At 45.2% G+C, this 8,584-nt stretch overlaps 1 non-coding gene and 1 pseudogene across 1 annotated transcript; one reads left to right on the top strand and one right to left on the bottom strand.

The window, feature by feature from the left end:
* Positions 1 to 2,850: 2,850 nt before the first annotated feature.
* On the bottom strand, positions 2,851 to 4,281 carry LOC125917048 (nuclear RNA export factor 5-like; annotated as a pseudogene).
* A 3,809-nt stretch (positions 4,282 to 8,090) lies between these two features.
* On the top strand, positions 8,091 to 8,197 carry LOC125917049 (U6 spliceosomal RNA). The gene has a single exon (XR_007456084.1). It is a non-coding gene; the product is annotated as a U6 spliceosomal RNA (small nuclear RNA).
* Positions 8,198 to 8,584: the final 387 nt, after the last annotated feature.

The following is an 8,584-nucleotide window of genomic DNA, read 5'->3' as shown; positions in this document are numbered from 1 at the left end:
GTGTACTGGGAAAACTCCTGAAACCAAAACATCTGTTAATAAAGGAATGAGGCCCACAGAATTCATAACAGTAATGTAAACCTGTTCAAAACAACTAGGTAATTTAGTGTGTATGGAGACAGGAATGTTCAGGGTGACAATGAGTGAAATAACCAAGCAAAACAATTACCTGCAAGTTCCCATTATTCCCTTCTTGGCTCCTGCCAGCTCCTATCTGCATGCTGCCTGACCACTCACTTCTTAGACCACTGGAGGTTCATCCCAGACTGGGTGGTGAAAAAGGGCATCATTCCTGCTGCTCCTGAGAGAAGGTGGTCAAGAAGCTTCAGGAAGGTGTGGGAACTGGGATAGAGAATGTATTCTGGGTCTCCTTAGGGCTGACGTCCCTCACAAGCAGAGTTATCATTCACGATGCATACACTGGGCGAACATGAGCCCTGGGACAGCTGGACACATAGGCAGCCCCACTCCCTCAACAACGGCCCTGCTTCCACTGCCACTCAGCAACTACATTCCTTCCATACCCCTACTGTGCCTGCTCCCCCCCCCCCAGATTGCTTGGCTGATACCTCTACCCCTGCCACAGAGACCACCTTTGGAGAGATTATCTACCAGTTTCGCTAGATTAGGAGGCTTAACCACACCTCAGAGATGGTTTTATACTCTCATTTAGTCTGTAAAACAGCCCAAGGAGAGGACTGTATAATCCTCATTTTCAGAGGAAGACACTGGGTCACAGAGGGGTCCTATGACTTGACCAAGGTTGCACAGCTAGTGGGTGTTGGGGTCTGGAAGAAAACCCATATTCTGATTCCAGAACCCATGCCCTTACCACTAGGCTAGACTCCTTGGATCTACCTGTTGGATTTCTGCAATATTGAGAAAATCCCAAGGGCTACACAACCACATTCCCACACCCCTGAACCAAGGCTGGGCTGGGAGTGCCACCCAAAACACAGCACTCACCTGGAATTGCTGACAGGGGTGGCAGTGAAAGTCTGGGTGAAGGTACAGATACAAGGTACAATAAGTGAATGTGGTTGAATGTCACTTATATGTCAATGACACTTGGTGGGGGGAGAGGGAAAATAGGTTATGAACAGAACCCTGAGAATTTCTTTCCACTTCAACAACAAACAACAATACCCCCTTAGAGTTGCACATGCTTGACACACTCACACAGCATTCCCCAGTCAGGATCTTACATGATACTCATGCTGAAGGGGACAAAAGTTCCTGGGAATCGAGGTGTCAGGAATTGGGAGAGCAACAATAGGAGCGATCTGCCCTCAGTGACAGGAGTGTTACTATGTGCAGACTCTGTGACAGCCACTTCACAAGTTCATTTGATTCCATTTTCACAGCTGCCCAAGAGATGGATATTATTGGGTCCCTTCTGCAAATGAGGAAAATGAGAGGTTAGGTAATAGGCCCAGGTTTGAAAGGTAAGGATTTAGGGTGAGGGCCATCAAACCCCACAGCCTGTTTCCCTAACACCCTGGCACCCAAGGTAGGAATGAAAAACATGCAGGTGTTGGGCTGGGGGCCCACTGGATGGGTGCTGGTTGAAGGTTTGTCACCTGTGTGAACTCAGTCTGAGCTGGGCATGGGGAACGAGGCAGCCACAGGGGCAGGCGACCATCCGCAGAAGGAGTAGAGGGTCAAGTCCCAGGTCAGCATGAAGCTGAGGGTCTGCGGTCCCCTCTTATGATCACCGCCTTCCCTCCTGATGGCCCCAATGCACCTGTGTCTGTCTCAGTCGGTTCCTTGCCTGAGGGATTATATTCGTTGTCGGGCTACCCACGGATCCTCTGAAGGACCGGTTTGGATGATGTGACATGTGTGGGGGTGGGGAGGGAACAGTGCCTCTGAGAAGCCTCTCCATCTGTCTCCTCAAACACCTCTGCTCTCTGACTTCCATTCCTGCCTCAGGAAGTCCTCTGCTCCCTGGCAGTCTCCCACTTCTGGCCCCCTGACTCAGGGAACCCTGGTTTGTCTCAAGGAGGGCCCAGCTCCTGGCATTGGATCAGAGGAACGGATGTCATGATGGCAGCCCCCTAGGACCTCAGCCCTCAGCATGGGCAGGAAAAGCCACCATGGCATCCTGGAATTGGAGGAGGGGACACATTTGGTTCAAGGAAAAGAGGGTCCCTCTCAGAACAAGGGAGGGAAGCACCATCTCAGCAGGGAGTAGGAAGGCCTGTCTCAGCATGAAGCCCTGGGGTTGAGGGCCCTTCTCAGTCCAAGGCACCAGCACCTGGCCCAAAGTGGTCACTCTGGTTCTGGAGAGGAGATGGAGCCCTGCTTCCTGGAACACACTCATGGGAAGGCATGTGTCTTAGTCTGCTCAGTCTGCTATAACAAAATACTGCCAAGTTGGTATCTGATAAATGACAGTAATTTTTTGCTATCCACTTTGTAGGCTGGAAAGTCTAGATCAAGTCACCAGCATGGTCGCTTTCTTGTGAGGGCCCTCTTCCTGGTTCATTCCTGGCATCGTTTTGTTGTGTCCTCACATGGTACAAGGTGTTAGGGATCTCTCTGGAGCCTTTTATATAATGGTACTCATTCCATTCAGGAAGGTTGCACCCTCATGACCTAAGCACCTCCCAAAAAACCACCTCTTGATACTGTCATCTTTGGGTGTCAGGATTTCAACAAATGAATGCGGTGAGGTGGGGGACACAAACAGTCAGAACATAGCAGTATGTTAGGGAAAGCTAAGTGCAGAAAGGTAAGAAACAGACCCCAGACCAGGGAAACAGGTAAGCAGGTCACAGGAAGGAAAGGAGACCTCTAAGCACAGGTGAAAGACAGAGAGAGTAGAGAAGGCAGGGCACATGGTCCTCCTCATAGCTGCTGCCTCCTGCAGATGGGCACTGTCAGGTAGCTCATGCTCCCAGGGGCAGAGGTCCCCAGGAAAGGTGTCACAGATTCTCTTCTAGCCACAGCTCCCTCACTTTGTCCAACTCTCAGGCTGACGTCTGCTGAGAAATATGGGGAGGAAGCTGGAAACGAGTCCCAGGGAAAGAGAGACATGTGGGCCCCTGCACCTCCAGCCCCCACTTTTCCACACAGGTACCTTCTCCTGCCTCCTGTCATCACTGATATACACTACCACCCACCGTCAACCCCAACTTTGATCTGCCTCCCTCTTCCCACCTCATTCTTGGAGAGCTTCAGGATCTTGACTGTGGGGACCATCTGTATAATGTCAGACAGGCCATCCAGCCTGTACAGTTTGTTGTTGCTCGAGTTCAAGGACAAGAGCTTTTTGTGAGAAGGAGTTAGAGTCACAGTTACTATCTAGGGCCTCAGAAACAAGTCTTCCCTCCACACCATTCGTACCATCCTCTACCATAAAAACAGCACTGGGCATAAGGCCTCACATCAGGGGGAACTCTTTTCAATGATCTTCAGGGTGGCAGCCATGCATTTTCTTCAATTCAGGATTATATCAATATCATGGCCCACCAAGTCTTCAACAATCTGAGAAGAGGCAATAGGAAGGCTGAGAGGGTTCCAGGGTCAGTACCAACCCCTCCCCACATTGTCATCCTTTAAGTATCCCTCCCAGGCAGATCCCTGCCCTAGCATTACTGTTGTCAACTGTACCTGGGTCAAAGTAGAGCCTCTGGAGGTCAAGAATTTGCTGGGAGACATCATAGTGTTTGTTCATGGTCAGCTGCAGAAAGAGATGGAGACAGCCACTGTGAGGCTCTGGTGGGGATAGGGAAATCGGGGGCTGGAGGAAGAAGACGTAGGTCTGGGTGTGAACACACAATGGGCCTTGAGTCTGCATTACCTTTAGATGTTCCATTTCTTCTGGCTCCAACTCATACCACACAGAGTAGGATACAGCAGAATGACTGACAAAGAGATATCTACAGAAAGGAGGGGTGGGGTAAGCACTAGGAACTCTCATTCTAAAGAAGACAGCTAACCCCTGGCCTGTCCTCCTTCCCCAGGACTAGGTACAGGTAATGTCCTTGACACAAACCTTCTGGTTCTCCTCATTACACATCTTAGAGATGACACCCTTCAATGCAGAGGCAGTGTCAGCATCCTGGACAAAGTTCTAGGCCTGTGTTTTCACATAGTGGAACTACATGTGGCAGAAGCAACAGAAAAAGTGTTGGAGAACCAGCTCTCCCCCTTCCCTGTGCCCACTTCTCTGGCTTCACCATTCTCTTATACATCAAAAGGGGTGAAGGGTACACTGCAATGGCTCAGGATTGAAATCAGTAGCCATGTATTGTCATACTTTCTTCCATAGGGCATGTAAGGGGTAAAAGAGAGGATAGGAGAGAAGAGTGGCAACATGGAATTAAGACTAGAGAACAGATCCTTTTCCAACCACCTACTGAGCTTGAAAAGAAAGTGCTAAAAAAAGGATCATTGACATAATTTCATATTTTGTACCAAATATGGATTTCTTTATTTTTATTGTTTTATTTATTTTTTTAGAGAGAGAGAAAGCATGCTCAAGTGGAGCAGGGGCAGAGAGAGGGGGACAGAGGATCCAAAGCCGGCTCTGTGCTGACAGCAGTAAGCCCGATGTAGGGTTTGAACTCGTGAACTGTGAAACCATGACCTGAGCCAAAGTTGGACACTCAACTGACATTAGCCACCCAGGTGCTCCCCCAAATAGGGATTTATTAAATGCCCTTTCTCTCCATTCAAACCTCTCCTTCCAAATAAACACTTAAGATATTAGACGTGATCTTCCTTTTATACATTTCCAGGAGATTCTATCTCATGAAGACCCTGCTTGCCCCTCAGATAAAGTCTCCAGAGACTCGACCTCCATCTCCCGCACTCATCTTGAGCCAAACTGAGACATCCAGTGGAAAGTTGCTCCATCACCTTGGGTGCAGTTTTCACCTTTGCTTTTAGCCATCCTCTACTCTTATCCCTTTACATCATTTCTCTGAACCTACCCTTAGGTGACCGAGGCAGATAACTCCTAGAAGAAAGAAAGAAAGAAAGAAAGAAAGAAAGAAAGAAAGAAAGGGACACATTACAAATCTCACCTGTTCCCAGCAAAATAATCTAGCACCTCTACACAAGACCATCACAGCTGCCCTGACCTGTCTCTCCTGCACATTCCATTCGTCTTGCCAGAACTGTGATCTCGAACCCACTCTTATGGTTCCATCTTGCCCATTCACCTTCATTTATCTCCATAGAGTAATTCTTTCTTTCCATATGTCCACATTAGCATGGACAAAACTTTAATAATGCCACTGGCCCCTCCCATGGTACAGTTCGTTGGCCTAGTGGATGCTGTGGGGAAGTGGAGAGAAAGAAGAAATCCATGAGTTCTAAAAAAGATTTCTACACTTTTGCCCCACGGATACCAAGACTACCATTAAGATTGCTCAACCATTAATTAATGCCTACACTCTGTCATGTTGTAGGGAAAAAAAAGATATAGTTAACTACAGGGTTATGTATTCCACTGGCTAGTACAGGTCAACCATGATGACTGATCACTTAACATTGTTAAAGAAGAGACAACAGGCCCCAAATGGAGTCACTAATGCTATAAGCGTGTGTCACCTAATTTCAGGTGATTACACCTAATACAGGTCACCTTATTTACTTAATACCTAACCTAATTGCAGTCTCAGTCTCTCTCAGGAATGTAATCTTAACTAGTTAGTCTGGCATCTCCTGGTCAGTACTAGTGAGGTAATCTGCTTAATAGGCCCCTGCCATCCCCCAAAAGGAAGGTCACCTTGTCTGAAACAATCCACTATTTGTTAGTAATTTCCTTGTCCTGTTGCTTTCTGCCTATAAAGGTCTTCCATTTTGACCAGCTCTTAGGAACTTCTTTCCATTTGCTAGACGGCATGCTGCCTAATTCATGGATTGTTGAATAAATCCAATAATATCTTTAAAATTTACTCACTTGAATTTATTTTTAACACTATCTTATTTGGGGTTGTACATAAGTATCATTCATTGCTGCTTCTCCCTCTTGTTCATGGATTCATGAAGATGAATGCCAGAAATGCCATGTTTATATCAGCTTTCATACTTCCTTGGGAAACACCCAGGTATCTAGGTCCTCTTTGAAAGGAATTATGTCTATCAACATACTCTGAAATCAGGAAGAATGGTATAAAAACAACAAAATTAAAACCAAATCAAGGTAGAAAACACATCAATGGCCTGAATAACAGAGAAAAGTCCTGTGATAACTTTTATGGGTAATGAAGAAATATCGTTGACTTTTTTCATCTAAAAAGAAATATAACAACAACATGCTTAAAGTTTGGAAACCTCCACTGTGGATCTGCTTCCTGGAAGATGAGAGGTAGGGAGCATCCTCAGCCCGGGAGAGAACAAGCACACAAAGAAGGGTTGGGCAGACGGTCCATTCTGAGATCTTAGTTCCTGCTCTGACATTTCCAGGCTGGGTGACCTGGCACAAGTTAATTACTGTCTATAACCCACCTACTCCAACCTGAACTCTAAAGCAATAACAGAATCTACCCTGACTGTGTGGTGCTATGTTTCAAGAGTCAAAGGCAAGTTACCCACCTGGATGGAGAATTCTATAAACAAACAATTAGTCTGAAGAAATACCCAGCATTAAGCCTGGTGAGACAAAATGATGGAGGATCCTGAAAGAGAAAGGACAAGAGTTGAAGGTGTCGTAGAAAATAATAACAACATATGTTCAATTGGTCCCAGATAAAAAGGAAAGGCAACAGTACAGAAGATATATTTAAATAAATGATAGTTGGGAAGTTTAAAAAGTGACCAAAGACATCAAGTCACAGATTCACAAAGCTCTGTGTTTGTCAAGCCTACAGGGGTATGAGGAAAACCAAACCTAGGCCTTATTGATTATCTCAAAAGAAAGGAAAGGAAAAGGAAATTAGAGCAGAAATAAATGTAATAAAAATAAATATAAAGCAAATATTAGGATGACATGTTTAAGCCAAATTATGTATGTTAATGCCATTACATGTAGGCAGATGAAATATTCCAAATCGAAAGGCAAACATCAGGCTAGATAAAAATTCCGTCAAATGCACCTTAAAAGAGACACATGTAAAGTTTATTGATACAGAAAATTAGGGGAAATGTCAACTTAAACATTAACCAACAGAAATCTAGTATACCCATCTTAACTGGGTATGCTACTATACCCATCTTAATTGGTCTTTTTGTCCCTCCTGCTACAAAGCTCCGAAAATTCTTGGAATATTCTATGTTGAAAATGATAAATCTGTCTTTTTTATGTTAGTGAGATGACTTTTGGAAAACACCTAAGGTTGGGGGTTGGTTGCCAGAAGAACCCACCAAGAGATTAGAGGGTTAGAACTTTCAGTCCTACTTCCCTGACCTCTAGGGAAGACAAGGGGCTGGAGACTGAGTCCAATCACCGATGGCCAATAATTTAATCCTGACCATGTAATTAAGCCTCCATGAAACACCCCAAAGGACCAGGTTCAGAGATTCCAGGTTGGTAAACCGGAATGCCTCCATGTGCCACTGTGTCGTGCCCCAAACCTCATGGGGACAGAAGCCTCTGCGTTTGGGGCCTCACCCCATGTATCCCTTCATCTGGCTGTCGATTCCTATTCTTTAATATCCTTTGTAATAAACCAGTGATGTAGTGAATAAACAAGTTTCCCGAGTTCTGTAAGCCACTCTAGCTAATTAATCGAACCCAAGGAAGGGGTTGTGGGAATCTCTGACTTATAGCCAGAGTGTCAGAAGCACAGGTAACAACTTGGACTCGAGATTAGCATCTAAAGTAGAGGGCAGTCTTGTGGGACTGAGCCCTTAACCTGTGGAATTTGATGCCATCTCCAGGCAGATGGTGTCAGAATTGAGTTACCTTATAGGACACCCAGCTTGTGTAGGAGACTTGCTTGAATATGTGTGGGGGGAAACCCACACATTGGAATTGGGTACAGTATATTAACACCTAAAACTGACAGAAGTAAATGGAAAAATGGACAAATCCACTATCACAACTGGAAATTTTAACACATCTCACTGAGTGATAGCGAAAACAGGGAAACAAAAATTCAGTTAGATGAATTAGATTTAAACAATGTTAGTAACAAGTGCTTGCTTCAGCAGCACATATAATAAAATTGAAACGATACAGAGAAGATTAGCATGGCCCCTGAACAAGGATGACACTCAAATTTGTGAAGCATTCTGTATATTTTTTTTAAATGTTATTAACCAATTTATTTACTTAACTGACATGAAACATGGCAGAATAAGTCACATGCTGGGCCATAAAGGAAGGCTTGGGAAACTTCCAAGAGCATAATGCAATCTAGCCTGAGTGGTTGGTGTGAAGATTCAAGGGTAATGTTGGGTTCTCTGCCGCTCTCCTACCTTTACATCAATCGCAAGAACATTAATCTCCAACAACCCCCTGGCTCCAAAAGACCCTCTCCACATACCAAACCCTGGACCTAAGAGGAGCACATGACTCTGGCCTTTACCCTCAACTAGATGTCTTAAAATATACCTGAGATATGCTGTAATCAGGTACAGTGAGACGGCAGACATGGAGCCAATGTCCTTGAAAGAAGAGTTTATTACC

Source organism: Panthera uncia, unplaced genomic scaffold (assembly GCF_023721935.1).
Source record: "Panthera uncia isolate 11264 unplaced genomic scaffold, Puncia_PCG_1.0 HiC_scaffold_1428, whole genome shotgun sequence".
Lineage (NCBI taxonomy): Eukaryota > Metazoa > Chordata > Mammalia > Carnivora > Felidae > Panthera > Panthera uncia.
The sequence above is the reverse complement of the archived record's forward strand: the minus strand, read 5'-3'. Positions and strand labels throughout refer to the sequence as shown.